The sequence below is a fragment of the Haemaphysalis longicornis genome, unplaced genomic scaffold, assembly GCF_048455015.1.
Source record: "Haemaphysalis longicornis isolate Haplotype H1 unplaced genomic scaffold, Haemaphysalis longicornis Haplotype H1 scaffold_13, whole genome shotgun sequence".
In the NCBI taxonomy this organism is placed as follows: Eukaryota; Metazoa; Arthropoda; class Arachnida; order Ixodida; family Ixodidae; genus Haemaphysalis; species Haemaphysalis longicornis.
Window position 1 is genome coordinate 74907203 of NW_027526233.1, and position 15441 is coordinate 74922643.

At 50.1% G+C, this 15441-nt stretch overlaps 1 non-coding gene across 1 annotated transcript; it reads right to left on the reverse strand.

Moving 5' to 3' along the window:
* Positions 1-10992: 10992 nt before the first annotated feature.
* Positions 10993-11064, reverse strand: Trnat-ugu (transfer RNA threonine (anticodon UGU)). Its single transcript has one exon. It is a non-coding gene; the product is annotated as a tRNA-Thr (tRNA).
* Between the last annotated feature and the right edge of the window lie 4377 nt (positions 11065-15441).

A 15441-nucleotide genomic window follows, 5' to 3' on the forward strand; every position in this document is an offset into this window, starting at 1 on the left:
GCGCATAACCTCAAGAAGATTGGCATGCGCGCAGGTGTTGATGTAATTTTCTCTGCTCCCAACAAGCTTTCGAAGCTGTGTCCGATGGTGAATGGCGGTGGCAGAGAAAAAGGGGGCGCTCGAAGAAACACCGGGAACAATTTGTTGAATGCGATGAAGGCGTTATTTATTCTCTCCCGCTGGATTGTGGAAAAACCTATGTCGGCCAGACGGGCAGATGCTCTAATGATAGGCTGAAAGAACATAAAAACCTCGTAGAAAAGACGACTGTTTCGGGTTACCTAGCTGCGCACTGCAAAGATTGCGCCTGCATGCCGCTATTCGGGTACTGCTCAGTCATTGCTAGAGGGAAGGACAGGCATAGACGGGAGGTCATCGAGGCCCTCGAGATTGAGCGGCTTCATAAAAACTGCGTCAGCAGACCATCTGTCGCACTATCAGGAAAAGAAAAACAGTATCTGGTGCAACGAGCGTAGAAGGCTGGGCGCGTCATAAGTGTTTGTCATATTTTTTGCGCATTGTGTTTGGGTGTGTCTTGGTTTATATGTCTTTCATGGCGAAATAAAAATATCAGTTGTAGTTCAGCGCTTGTCCTGTCTTCTCTTCCTTGTGTCATCGTGTTTATGCGCTGTCAACCCTTTATGATGATGGGAGTGGTACATAAGGGTGTTCCAACTTGCAAATATTGGACAGATAGAAAACAATATCACAAACATTAAATTAAAAAGAACGCAGCAGTATGAAAATCTATACAAGTGTTTAGCAGAAATTAACACGGGTATTACCCCTGGCATGTAAAACGAACAAAACCTGAACATCTGACAAAACACCTGACTCTTACCAACATTTTGTTCCATTCGCTCTCGGTATCACTGTCGGAAACTGTATTTTGGAGATACAGGCATTATTCCTTGGCCACCAATTTACTACGATTAAGCACTGTCAAAATTATAACCCCCGCAGGATTGTAGCTAGTAAACCATTGAAGCAAGGGTTCTCGTCAGCCGCTCTATCTTTATAGCTGTAAGCGGCTCCTGCAACCTGTTCACTTGTGCTTGTCAACGCGCTCGTAGTTGTTTTATTTATTCTTTGTCACCCACAATTTGCACTTTATTCCTATTTTGTTTCTCCTTTCCTTTTTTGTATTTAAACATTTGCTTGAATTCACACGTGTTCATTTCCATTAGTGCTGACAATTTGAAGCTGTATATTTGCAATAAAAATCACGTGTTCTACAATAGTTCCCTTTGACCTTCCCCACCCCATCTGTATAGCCTATCTTTCATTTTCAATGAAAAGCCGGGAGAATAAAAACTCCAAATATTGAATTGTTTATTTTATGCCAGGCTGTCAGTGACAGATATTTTGAAAACATCTAGCGCCATCATAGTCGGTCCTGCTTTTGGAAACAAAGAGGGGAGCAGATATTCCAGAAATTTACAGGTAGGTGGTTCCACGCCTGGCACTCATTGAAACATTTTAGAAATTGTCGGACGTCTGCGGTCCGCTCCTCTCCGTTTGTACCGCAAATTATTGTAGTGGTCGTTCCTAAACGTCTACGTGCCGGTGGCATTAAAAAGTTTTTCTGCTACCATCTACCGTCTCTCTCACACGAGCACCACCATCCTGTGACTGTTCTGCATTTATTGTTTTCTTTCTTTTATTCATGCACATATTTTTAGTTGTCTATTGCGGTAAAATGTTGTAGAAACTCGTTCCCATAGAGGATGTTCTTCATTTCGCTGAGAGGTCGCCATCCACTCAAAATGTCAATAACGTCGAATATAAAAGAAAAGAGAAGAAACCGAAAACATCGAACAATGCAGCGGCCTCTGGCTGATGGGAACAGTTCTGCGAAAAAATTGAGCAGTGGATTAGCTCGGCTAGGCGAGCATATACGCAGCGTGAGCTATAGATCCAGCTGGTCATTCGTAGCTTTCCCGGCTGTCTACGATTACCTTGATGACCATGCTTACTGCTGCTTTAATGACACACACACGCTATACGAATTATGTGACACATGTAAATTGATCAAGTGGGTTCGACACCCACTATTCACCACAAAACTAAGCTGGTTCCACAGGCGAACGCTTGTGTTGTTGCAACGCACGAGCCATCGGTCTCTGCACCCGGCCACCATTCGCATGATCATCAAGTGGACCGGGCTGCCTCGTGGGGATCCGAGGTGGGCGAATACGCTGGGCGCCTGGGGTGTGTGAGAGACGCCGGGAAGCAGACATTCTGTAGCCGTGTGAGGTCTTTGCTCCTCGGGCATGCGGAGTACGGTTCTCCAGGAGCCACGCGAAACCATCCTGACGGCTTTGCCGTGTTTACGTTTTCTGTAAATATATATATATGTATATATATGTAAATATATATTACCGCGAACCATACATTGGGTTTGTTTATTTGTGTTTTGCTTTTACCGCCCGGCTGCGCCGGTCTGTGTTATCTCTGCGCCAAGGGAAGCGCGTGTTCCTTTCTTTTTTTCTGTGCCGCATGTGTTATCTGTTGTGATAGGGAGAGCATTCCGATTTAACGTGAACAGCCCAGAATAATCTTCTTGGATCTACTATGTTCTCGATGCGAATCGACGTTTCGAGAACCACGCGCGCCAAAAGATAAAAAGCCTGCAGTGCGGACGCCGGGCATTCGATTCGACGACACTCGCCTGTGCAAGTCACTTTGTTGACCGCTGCTTCGCCGCCTCTGTATTCTTTTGAGTTGTTAGGGGAGCACAAGTTCGCTCCAATAAACGTGTTTCTCATTCAACACAACTGCATCATCCTTGTCTTCGTGACATCTGGTGGAGGTGCGGGGTACGCACCTTTCATGCCCACTACAACCTCGAAAAGCCGCCAAGCCAGTCCAACAAGAGCCAGCCCCCGCCTGCAAGATTTACCGCCCGAGTTCGGTTTGATGTCAGAAGGGCCCAAGAAAAGGAACGCTGCAACCAACACCATGGTGCAAGAAACAACGTCGCCAATCGTCCTGCAGCAGCCCCGGGAACCGCCATCGTTCCGAGGAGCCCCCAAAGAAGAATCAGAAGAATGGTTGGAGAAACTGGAGCGCGTCCGGAAATTCAACAGGTGGGACGACGCAGAAACGTTCCGGCACGTTTTCTTTTACTTGGAAGATTCGGCTCGCACTTGGTTCGAGAACCACAACAGCTCCTTCACAAACTGGGCTCAGTTCAAAAGCGAGTTTACTAAGACCTTCACTACCGTCGTGCGGAAAGAAAGAGCCGCCCTTTTGTTGGAAACGCGCACGCAACACTCCAACGAAGGTGTCGTGATCTTCGTTGAGGAGATGAAGCAGCTATTTCGCCGCGCGGACCCCGAAATGACGGAAGAAAAGAAGTTGCGCTTCTTAATGCGCGGAGTGAAGGAGGAACTGTTTGCTGGACTTGTCCGAAATCCGCCCAAAACCGTCGCCGAATTCGTCACCGAAGCCGGCACCATTGAGAAAGCCCTCGAAATGCGTGCTAAGCAGTATGACCGCAACTTTGTTGGCGCGGCCAATGCGAACGACTTTGGCAGCACGCGGATCCCGGCCGACAGCCTACCTGAGACTATCCGCGCAATAGTGAGAGAGGACCTGCGGAAACTTCTCCCAACGCCGCCGCAGCCCCAAGTCGCTTTCCTCACCGACGTGATTAGAGAAGTGCAACAAGCGTTGGGAACTTCTACGCCATCCGAGGTACCCCGAGAGCCACAAGCTATGACATACTCCGCGGCTGTTCGTCGACCCCGCCCTGGTCCAACACGCCGTCAAGAGACCCCGCCGTACCGCCGACCACTGTCACCCGCCCGACCCCCCGTAGCCCGAAACCAGACGCTGAGGAAGACGGACGTATGCCGAACTCCCGATAACCGTCCTCTGTGCTACCACTGCGGAGAGGCCGACCACATTTACCGTCGCTGCCCATACAAAAGACTCGGACTGCGTGGTTTCTCCGTCGACGCACCTCGCCCTCTCCCTGGCCAACGACCACGTGAGATCGACGAGTATCTATCTGAAACCAGCCGTGTCCCAGCGCGTTTCAACCGTTCGCCGTCGCCCTACCCCTACCAATCGCCGAACCGCCGTAGCAACGCTGACTTCGCCCGTGGAAGGTCCCCCAGCCCACGCGGGGGAAACTAAAGGCGGCAACTTCTGGAGGTGAAGTTGCTCTACGGCGAAAAACTAGAAACCCTCCAACGACGCAAGGACGGGCTGAAGGCCGTGATTCACGACATGCCCTCATCCCGACGACCCGACCTAACCCTGACGAGACTCCCGAACCCGACGACAGCTTCATGGCGCGACGCGTACCCGACCTGACCGAGACGTCCGTTGAGAAGACGACGACAACGACGATGAACAGTGCCCGACCATCAACACGTACAAGCAGAGATACGACGCCCCGACGAACCCGGAACTCGAGGACGACTGCATCTGACGTCAAGGTGTCCATCGACGGCGTTGACGTAGTCGCCCTCGTAGACACGGGAGCTGACTATTCGGTAATGAGCGGACCATTTGCGTCTAAACTGAAGAAAGTTATGACCAGATGGGACGGTCCGCACATACGCACAGCAGGAGGCCACCTCGTGACGCCAAGTGGAACGTGCACATCGCGCGTCACCAGAGACGGCACAACGTACCCTGCGGCGTTCGTCGTTCTGCTAATTGCTCCCGCGACGTGATTCTCGGAATGGACTTTTTGACGGACAACAGCGCAATAATTGATCTGCAGACCAAGTCGATAACATTTTCCTCCAATCACTCCACGACGCCGCAGCCGAACCCCGATCACCGTGCTGCTGTCAGGATCGCCGACGATCACAACACCCTGCCACCCCGCGCAAGCTTGATGATCGCCGTCTACTGTGAGGATGCTGCTTCTGACATCGACGCTATCGTAGAGAGTGATCGAAGGTTGCTTCTCGACCGCGTTGTCTCCGTCGCAAGAGGCATTGCGCACTTTAAGCAACGCCAATCTCACGTTTTCGTCACTAATTTCACCGAAGAGTACCAGCATTTAAACAAGGGAGCTGCAATTGCGTTCCTCGAAGAAACGCAAGAAGCAAGTGATGTGATCGCAGTCGCCGACTTGAACGCACACCCGTAGAAACATTTAAGCTCCCGCAGCCATTCGACGTGAATCCGGCGCTACCGCAAGAACAACGGAAAAAATTATTGGCTTTGCTGCGTCGCTATAGCGAATGTTTTTCGTCCAGCGCAAAACTACGTCAGACCCCTCTAGCGAAGCACCGAATAATAACCGAAGATGGAGCCCGACCCACCCGACAGTCACCGTACCGCGTCTCTTCACACGAACGGGAAGCCATCCGGACTCAAGTCGACGACACGCTCAGCGACAACATTATACAGCCCTCGAAAAGCCCCTGGGCTGCGCCCGTCGTACTCGTAAAGAAAAAAGACGGCACATTAATAAGGTTTTGTGTTGACTACCGGCGACTGAACAAAATCACGAAAAAAGACGTGTACCCCCTCCCCCGAATCGACGACGCCCTCGACCACCTCTGCCACGCGAAGTACTTCTCATCGATGGACCTGAAGACCGGCTACTGGCAAATTGAAGTGGACGAGAGAGACCAAGAGAAGACTGCATTTATCACCCCAGACGGCCTATACGAGTTTAAGGTGATGCCGTTTGGGCTGTGCACAGCACCAGCGACGTTTCAAAGAGTCATGGACACTGTGCTAGCTGGCCTTAAGTGGCACACCTGCCTCGTATACCTCGACGACGTAGTGGATTCGCCAGGACTTTCGACGAACACCTTGCAAGGTTGGAGTCTGTACTCGAGGCCATTCGTACGTCGGGGTTGACACTGAAGCCTGAAAAGTGCCGTTTCGCATACGGGGAACTCAAGTTATTGGGCCACGTCGTCAACGCCGAGGGAGTCCTACCTGACCCGGCAAAACCTTCAGCCATTGCGAACTTCCCAAGGCCGAAACACAAGAAGGGCGTGCGGAGATTTTTCGGGCTGTGCGCATACTACCGGCGCTTCGTCGCAAACTTCGCACGCATTGCAGAGCCACTCACGCGCTTGACGAAAGATAGCACCCCTTTCAGCTGGGAAAACGACCAAGAAAAAGCATTCGGCGAGCTGCAAAAACGCCTGCAAAGCCCGCCCGTGCTCGCTCATTTCGACGGAAATGCCGAAACGGAAATGCATACGGACGCCAGTGATATAGGCTTGGGTGCCGTCCTTGTCCAAAAGCAAAGCGGCTGCGAAAGGGTAATCGCCTATGCTAGCCGTGGTCTGTCGAAGGAGGAGAAAAACTATTCTGCCTCTGAGAAAGAGTGTCTGGCTATTATATGGGCGATTTCAAAATTTCGCCCATACGTGTATGGAAGGCCATTCAAGGTTGTAACAGACCACCATGCGCTGTGTTGGCTCGCCAATTTGAAGGACCCCTGTGGCCGTCTTGGGCGGTGGAGCTTGCGCCTGCGAAGCCCGCCCGTGCTCGCTCATTTCGACGGAAATGCCGAAACGGAAATGCATACGGACGCCAGTGATATAGGCTTGGGTGCCGTCCTTGTCCAAAAGCAAAGCGGCTGCGAAAGGGTAATCGCCTATGCTAGACGTGGTCTGTCGAAGGAGGAGAAAAACTATTCTCCCGGCAGGAAACACTCCGACGCCGACTGCCTGTCCCGCGCCCACGTCGACCCACCACCACAAGACTCTGATGAAGACAGCGCGTTCTTCGGGATCGTGACGGAGAGCGACCTTGCCGCCCAGCAGCGTGCCGACCCCGACTTACGCGTCATTATCGAGTACCTCGAGGGATGCAACGTTGCCGTTCCTAGGACCTTCAAACGCAGCTTACCAGCATTCAGCCTGAGAAACTCCGTCCTTGTGAAGAAGAATTTCAGCCCCGGAACAAGAGCGAATTACCTTCTCGTCATCCCCGCGGACCTTCGTGACGAAATTTTGGAAGCGTGCCACGACGACCCGTCTTCCGGACATCTGGGCACAGCCCGCACTATTGGAAAAATCAAGGCGAGGTACTACTGGCCCGGCCTTATCTCTGACGTCACCCACTACGTCCGGAGCTGCCGTGACTGCCAGCGACGAAAAACGCCGGCGACAAGACCCGCCGGACTTCTGCAACCGATCGCCGTCCCATCGAGACCATTTTAACAGATTGGAATGGACCTTTTAGGCCCGTTCCCTACGTCACGATCACAGAACAAGTGGATTGTCGTAGCGACAGACTACATGACGCGCTACGCAGAGACCGCCGCTCTTCCGAGGGGGACTGCACAAGAAGTGGCGAAGTTCTTTATAAGCCAAGTTGTGCTGCGACGTGGAGCCCCGGAAGTCCTAATCACAGACCGCAGAACGGCATTTACTGCGGAGCTAATGCAAGGAGTATTACGCTACAGCAACACGGATCACCGAAGAACGACGGCGTACCACCCCCAAACGAACGGACTACAAGAACGTCTGAACAAGACAATCGCAGATATGCTGTCAATGTACGTTGACGTTGAACATAGGACTTGGGACGAAGTGCTCCCGTATGTCACGTTTGCGTACAACACGGCTATCCAGGAGACGACACAGCTGACGCCGTTCGAGCTTGTCTACGGTAGAAGGCCGACTACGATGCTCGACGCCATGCTTCCGCACGTAGAAGACGACGACCTCAACGCCGACGTCCACGGATATCTTCAACGTGCGGAGGAGGCCCGCCAGCTCGCTCGAGTTCGTATAACGGACCAGCAGCTGGTGGATGCGGGCCGCTACAACCTCCGACGCCGAGACGCCAAGTACCGACCAGGGGATCGTGTGTGGGTTTGGACTCCCATCCGACGACGCGGACTCAGTGAGAAGCTCCTGCGACGGTATTTCGGACCCTACCAGATTCTACGACGTGTTGGCCAACTAACCTACGAAGTGATCCCCGATGGTGACTCCGGCACATCACGACGACGCACGCGGCCTGAAGTCGTCTACGTGGTTCGCTTAAAACCTTTCTACGGACGATGACGAACTTTTATTTTCATTAGTTCGGACTGTCGCTTATGTTAGCATCGGGTCGATGCACTCTTAGAGGGGGGGGGGGGTAATGCCGCGAACCATACATTGGGTTTTTTTATTTGTGTTTTGCTCTTACCGCACGGCTGCGCCGGTCTGTGTTATCTCTGCGCCAAGGGAAGCTCGTGTTCCATTCTTTCTTTCTGTGCCGCATGTGTTATCTGTTGTGATAGGGAGAGCATTCCGATCTAACGTGAACAGCCCAGAATAATCTTCTTGGATCTACTATGTTCTCGATGCGAATCGACGTTTCGAGAACCACGCGCGCCAAAAGATAAAAAGCCTGCAGTGCGGACGCCGGGGCATTCGATTCGACGACACTCGCCTGTGCAAGTCACTTTGTTGACCGCTGCTTCGCCGCCTCTGTATTCTTTTGAGTTGTTAGGGGAGCACAAGTTTGCTCTAATAAACGTGTTTCTCATTCAACACAACTGCATCGCCCTTGTCTTCGTGACAATATATATAACACTTTAAAAACATCTACTTGTCCTTTTGGACGGATACTGTCCTCTCTTGATAAAGAACGATCCCCGTTCAAATATTCGATGTAAAGTAACGTTTTCAAAGTAACGTTAGGGGTTTATTGCGCCCCTTTTTACTATTTACCCTCACTAGGTTTACATATATATATATATATTTATATATAGCATTAGTAAATAGAGTGGGACGCACAGAAGCAAGAAAAATGACAAAGTAGGTTCACTCACATACGGGAACGGGAATTGCCTTTATTAGAATACAGTTACATTATTTGGTACACATTTCTTAAAAATCTTTAGAGACAACTGTGAGAAGGAGCGGAAGATGTTTCAGAAACGGAGAGTAAAATGCAGTGTGGCTATGCCCATGTTACAACAAGAAAACAAAGATAAAGGAGAAAGAGTGGAAGAGAGAAAGGGGTCGTATGAACAAGGTAGCTCACAAGGTTGAACCACGATGGGGCAACGTACGCGGCCTGGGCTGTAAGTTCAGACATTGCGGGAGTCTGGACAATCACGGTTTCAAATAGAAGGGAAAAGTATACAATAAGGTATTCAGTGGGTGGTGAGACTGGTTCGACGGATCCATACAGGCCTGAACGAAGAACGTGTTTTAGGAGTGCCCCCCGCAGATGGAACGAATAGATAGAGTGCACAAAATTGATTTGCACAGTGAGCTAGCAACCGAATACGAAATATTCAGGGTCCGTAGATCACAAAGGGTTAAATGTTTTAAGAGATGGTAGGAACGCGGCCTTTATCCCAAGGAGAAGTCGCATTGCTAAGCCGCACTAGGCTAATGAAGCTACTCTATTTAGAGAGTTTCTGCGAATTCCGTTTGGAAACTAAAGGGTAGGAATAATGAACAATGGGAGAAAATGTAAGGTCGACAATTTAAATCCAGGGATAAGCACATTAGTGTTCCGTAACTTTCATTATTACCAGGCGTCGCTGACCCAACACTCTTAGGCAAAAAGGGAGTAAAATATGGACTAAAATACAGCCGTTACTCTTCGCGGGTGAGCGTTCATCTTCAATGGGAATATGGGTGGCAGAGTATGTGCCGTGTGCACAAATTCGTACTCACTGTTCGTCCCCGCCGATCTATAAGGGGTAACGGGAAGACGAAACACATGCAGTTTGTGTCTTTGCTGCGTCGTTCATCCCCTGTAATGGCGTCATCGTTGCCCTTTCGCGCAGATGTCTTTCACAGTGTATGAACAGTTGTAGATTTCCAAAACACAAATCACTGCGGTAGGTGGGTCTGGTAGATGGTGCCACGGGAGAAATTATCGATGATAACTATAAGAAAACGGCCTAGGGTTAATGGAGCGGCGGGTAATGGCAAGAAGTGGCGAAGCGCAATGGCCATCGTGGTTTATTACAGGGCATGCAACCAGTAGTTTCTGGTCGGTTGATACGAGAGTAAGAAAGTCGCCTAAATTCTTATTATATATATAAATTTATATATATATATATATGTATATGTATATGTATATATATATATATATCAAGTTTGCAGTCGTCATTGCCAGTGCTATTCGGCTGTTTCCGAAATATTTAATAGTGCCGAATAACGTGTGCTTGTCATGTTTCTTTTGTACAGTAATAAATAGGCGAAAATATAAGTCGAGAAAAAATCCGCCGTTTTTCCGGGAGCGGGATTCGAACCCACATCTCCGCATAACGCGTAAGGTGCGTAGCGTAAACGAATTTACTATTAAATATTTCGGAAACAACCGAATAGCACTGGCAATGACGACTGCAACCTTGATATATGTCCTTAGCGAGTCCCTCGTCCCGTATCTTTCTGTTCTGCTATATACATTACGAGGGCTCTGGCTCCAGCAGTTCGGATATGCCAATTGCTTATTCCGACCTCCGACCGCGTTTTACGTCGCGGACGCTGGGAAAAAAGACGTTCTACGTCTCCCGCGGTGGTCGAGGGGCGGCGCTAGTTGGCTGGCCTCAGAGCACTTGTAAATATAAACCCCCCCAGTAAAGTCGGGAGAGGAGCCGCTGCGGGGTAGCGTAATTGGTTAACGCACCGCACGCGTTATGCGGAGATGCGGGTTCGAGTCCCGCTCACGCAAAAACGGCGGATTTTTTCTCGACTTATATTTTCGCCTATTTATTACTGTATCAAAGAAACATGACAAACACACGTTGTTCGGCACTATTAAATATTTCGGAAACAGCCGAATAGCACTGGCAATGACGACTGCAACCTTGATACATGTCCTTACAGAGTCCCTCGTCCCGTATCTATATATATATATATATATATATATATATAGAAAGGAAATGAGGGGCTCGTTGAGGAAATACAGAAAGATAGGGCAGCAGTCTACAACGCCAAAGGAGGCATAGGGGTGTGGTTAGGCTCTTTTCTTTTTCACTACGCTTAATGAAGTAAACATTTTTTTAATATACAGAAGAAAGAAAGAAAGAAAAACACGCGCCCAGAGTGGGAACCGAACCCACGCCTTTCGATTACATGTCGAATGCCTTACCAATTCGGCTATCTGGGCGACTGTGTTCTCCTTCACTTTCTGGGCTATTTATATTTACTAGAAGTGTATCTGACGCTTGAGGGTGGTAGCCAGCGCCACTCTGACTACACGGGGAGAAGGGGACCTTCTTTTCAACCCCCGGGGCGTGACTCGAGCGTCTACAGCCTGTCATGAGCGGGTAACTGGCGGTAACTTCTCCCCGTGTTGTCAGAGTGGCGCTGGCTACCACCCTCAAGCGTCAGATACACTTCTAGTAAATCTAATAGCCCAGAAAGTGAAGGAGAACACAGTCGCCCAGATAGCCGAATTGGTAAGGCATTCGATATGTAATCGAAAGGCGTGGGTTCTGTTCCCACTCTGGGCGCGTGTTTTTCTTTCTTTCTTTCTTCTGTATATTAAAAAAATGTTTACTTCATTAGGCGTAGTGAAAAAGAAAAGAGCCTAACCACACCCCTATGCCTCCTTTGGCGTTGTAGACTGCTGCCCTATCTTTCTGTATTTCCTCAACGAGCCCCTCATTTCCTTACTATATTATTCTGTGAAAGCATAGCGAGGGTCTCGGTTCTGGCAGCCTTGATGCCTAGGTAGCATAAAAGGGCTTCCCGCCAGTTACCCGCTCATGACAGGCTGTAGACGCTCGAGTCACGCCCCGGGGGTTGAAAAGAAGTTCCCGTTCTCCCCGTGTAGTCAGAGTGGCGCTGGCTACCACCCTCAAGCGTCAGATACACTTCTAGTAAATATAAATAGCCCAGAAAGTGAAGGAGAACACAGTCGCCCAGATAGCCGAATTGGTAAGGCATTCGATATGTAATCGAAAGGCGCGGGTTCTGTTCCCACTCTGGGCGCGTGTTTTTCTTTCTTTCTTTCTTCTGTATATTAAAAAAATGTTTACTTCATTAAGTGTAGTGAAAAAGAAAAGAGCCTAACCACACCCCTACGCCTCCTTTGGCGTTGTACACTGCTGCCCTATCTTTCTGTATATATATATATATATATATATATATAGGGTTTGGAAACGAGGGGCTCCTTAGGAAATACAGAAAGAAAAGCCGGCAGTCTACAACGCCAAGGAAGGCATAGAGGAATGATTACACTATTTTCTTACCGTTAGTGACGTTACATTATTTTTTTGTTAATAATTACATGAGAAAGAAAGAAAAACACGCGCCCAGAGTGGCGCTGGCTACCACCCTCAAGCGTGAGATATAGTTGTAGTAAATATAAATACCCCAGAAAGTGACGGAGAACACAGTCGCCCAGATAGCCGAATTAGTAAGGCATTCGAGATCTAATCGAAAGGCGTGGGTTCGGTCCCCACTCTGGGCGCGTGTTTTTCTTTCTTTCTCATGTAATTAATAACAAAAAAATAATGTAACGTCACTAACGGTAAAAAATAGTCTAATCATTCCCCTATGCCTTCTTTGGCGTTGTAGACTGCTGGCGTTTCTTTCTGTATTTCCTAACGAGCCCCTCATTTCCAAACCCTATTATCATGCGAAAGCTTAGCGAGGGCCTCGGTTATGGCAGTCATGATGCCAAGGTAGCATAAGAGGGTTTCCCGCCAGTTACCCGCTTATGACAGGCTGTACACGTTCGCCTCACGCCCCGGAGGTCGAAAAGAAGGTCCCCTTCTCCCCGTGTAGTCTGAGTGGCGCTGGCTACCACCCTCAAGCGTCAGATATAGTTGTAGTAACTATAAATACCCCAGAAAGTGACGGAGAACACAGTCGCCCAGATAGCTGAATTGGTAAGGCATTCGAGATCTAATCGAAAGGCGTGGGTTCGGTTCCCACTTTGGGCGCGTGTTTTTCTTTCTTTCTCATGTAATTAATAACAAAAAAATAATGTAACGTCACTAACGGTAGAAAAATAGTCTAATCATTCCCCTATGCCTTCCTTGGCGTTGTAGACTGCCGGCATTTCTTTTTGTATTTCCTAACGAGCCCCTCATTTCCAAACCCTATTATTATGCGAAAGCTTAGCGAGGGCCTCGGTTATGGCAGCCATGATGCCAAGGTAGCATAAGAGGGTTTCCCGCCAGTTACCCGCTTATGACAGGCTGTAGACGTTCGCTTCACGCCCCGGGGGTTGAAAAGAAGGTCCCCTTCTCCCCGTGTAGTCTGAGTGGCGCTGGCTACCACCCTCAAGCGTCAGATATAGTTGTAGTAAATATAAATACCCCAGTAAGTTACGGAGAACGCAGTCGCCCAGATAGCCGAATTGGTAAGGCATTCGAGATCTAATCGAAAGGCGTGGGTTCGGTCCCCACTCTGGGCGCGTGTTTTTCTTTCTTTCTCATGTAATTAATAAGAAAAAAATAATGTAACGTCACTAACGGTAAAAGCCCATGCAAGTGAAAAAAGAGGAAAGTCGTTTGTGTGTGCCGCTCGGTACCGGCATCCACATTAGCGCTGTGATTTAAGCCTACTTCTGCAATAAAGGAATTGCTTACCAGAAGAAACCTCTACATTACGTTACATTTTTGGTGGAAGGTGCTTTTTGGTACCTTGTGTGCGACAAGCTAGCGTTGCTGCAGACGAATCGCCTCCCACGGTGCTCACTCCTGTTTACCAACGCACCAGTCGTCGATTCCAAGGAGCTTCACTCGAATGTCTACTGCTAGCCGCGACAACCAGGGCAGCGAGATCACACATTATGACCTCATCTACGACGCAGGCCGACTATGCCGTCCCACGTCAGTTCGTGATCCATCAGCCGCGACCGCCGCCAGTATTTAAAGGCGATGTCCTTGAGGACGCTGAGGACTGGCTTGACCACTAAGAGCGCGTCGCGAGGATTAATGGATGGGATGCAGTGTTGAAACGGCAACAAGTGTATTTCTCGCTCGACCACTACGCGAGGACGTGGTTTGAGAACAACGAAGGGTAGTTCCCAACCTGGGACGAATTTCGCAGCAGTTTCCTGACTTCCTATGCCAGAGGCGACCGCACGGAAAAGGCCGAAGCTGCGCTACACACTAAAAATCAGCGTCCCAATGAGAGCGTGACCATGTATTACGAAGACATGTACGCCTTTTCGGGCGTGCTGACCCCAACATGGCTGAGAACAAGAAGCTCGGTCACCTTATGCGAGGCGTTAAGCAGGAGCTGTTTGCCAGCTAGTGCGCAACCCTCCGCGTACTGTTCTTGAGTTTATCAATGAAGCGTCGACCATGGAAATGACGCTGGAGCAGCGCTCCCGACGGTACGACCGCAGTCAGACCTGCTCGTCGGTGGACGTACTCTCCGCTACCTTGGCCTCCAGCCCAGACGCATTGCGTGAGCTCATTCGTTCGGTAGTTCCAGGAGCACTCCGCCGACCGCAACAACCACCGGCTTCGCCGACATATGCCTCGCTATCACAAGTCCTTCGGGAGGAAAGGCGGCAAGCGGTTCAGCAACCAGTTGAACTCGACATGCCGGCATCTCGCAGCTCCGCTACATACGCAGCCGCTCCCAGCAAACCTACGGTACGCCACTCCGAACGTCGCCGTCACAACGCCTGCTCCGTACGCCACTCGGAACTTCGCCACCGAATCGCCTGCCGCCACATATGCCGCGTCTCTTGGCGGCGCCATGACTCCTGGCCAGTCGGTATATTGACGCACCCCGGCGACCATTCGGAAGACGGACTTGCGGCGTGCACCGGATAGCTGGCCACTGTGTTTTCATTGTGGTGAAGACGGGCAGTTGTACAGGTCATGCCCGTACCGCCGTGATGGTATCCGCGGTTTTCATCCCAACGCACCCTGCCCGCAAAACTGTGAACGGCCACCTGAAATTCAGGAGTACCCACTTGCACAGCATAATTGGTCGACGTCTAGTCCTGAGCAAACAAGGCCATCGTCATCTTATCTTTACCGGTCGCTAAGCCCTCGTCGCCCCTCCAGCTCACCCAGGCGCCGCTCGCACGGCCCGCATAGGGAAAACTGAGACCAGCGGCATCTGGAGGTGGCGTCGCTGAAGGGGAAGCCCTTGAAGATCCTCTACGATGCTCTCGACGACGTACCGCTAAAGAAGCGACGCAAACAGAAACAAGCCGGTGCCAAAAACAAGCCACATCGAATCTTGACGTGACTATTGACGGTTCAGACGTAACTACGCTAGTGAACACAGGTGTCGACTGCTTGGTAATCAGCAACCACCTAGCAGAGGAGCTCAAGAAGGTTCTCATGCACTGGAACGGGCCCCACATTCACACCGTGGGTGGTCATCTGATCGCGCCTAAACCTACGTCGCTGACTTCATCGTACTTCCAGAGTATTCAGGGGATCTAATACTACGCATCGACTTCCTACAAACAAACGCCGCCGTCATTGACCTGGAAACATCTACAGGGACGTTCTCGACAGCAGGAGCCATCGCTACAAATGGCGCAGAAGGGGAAGTCAGTGTC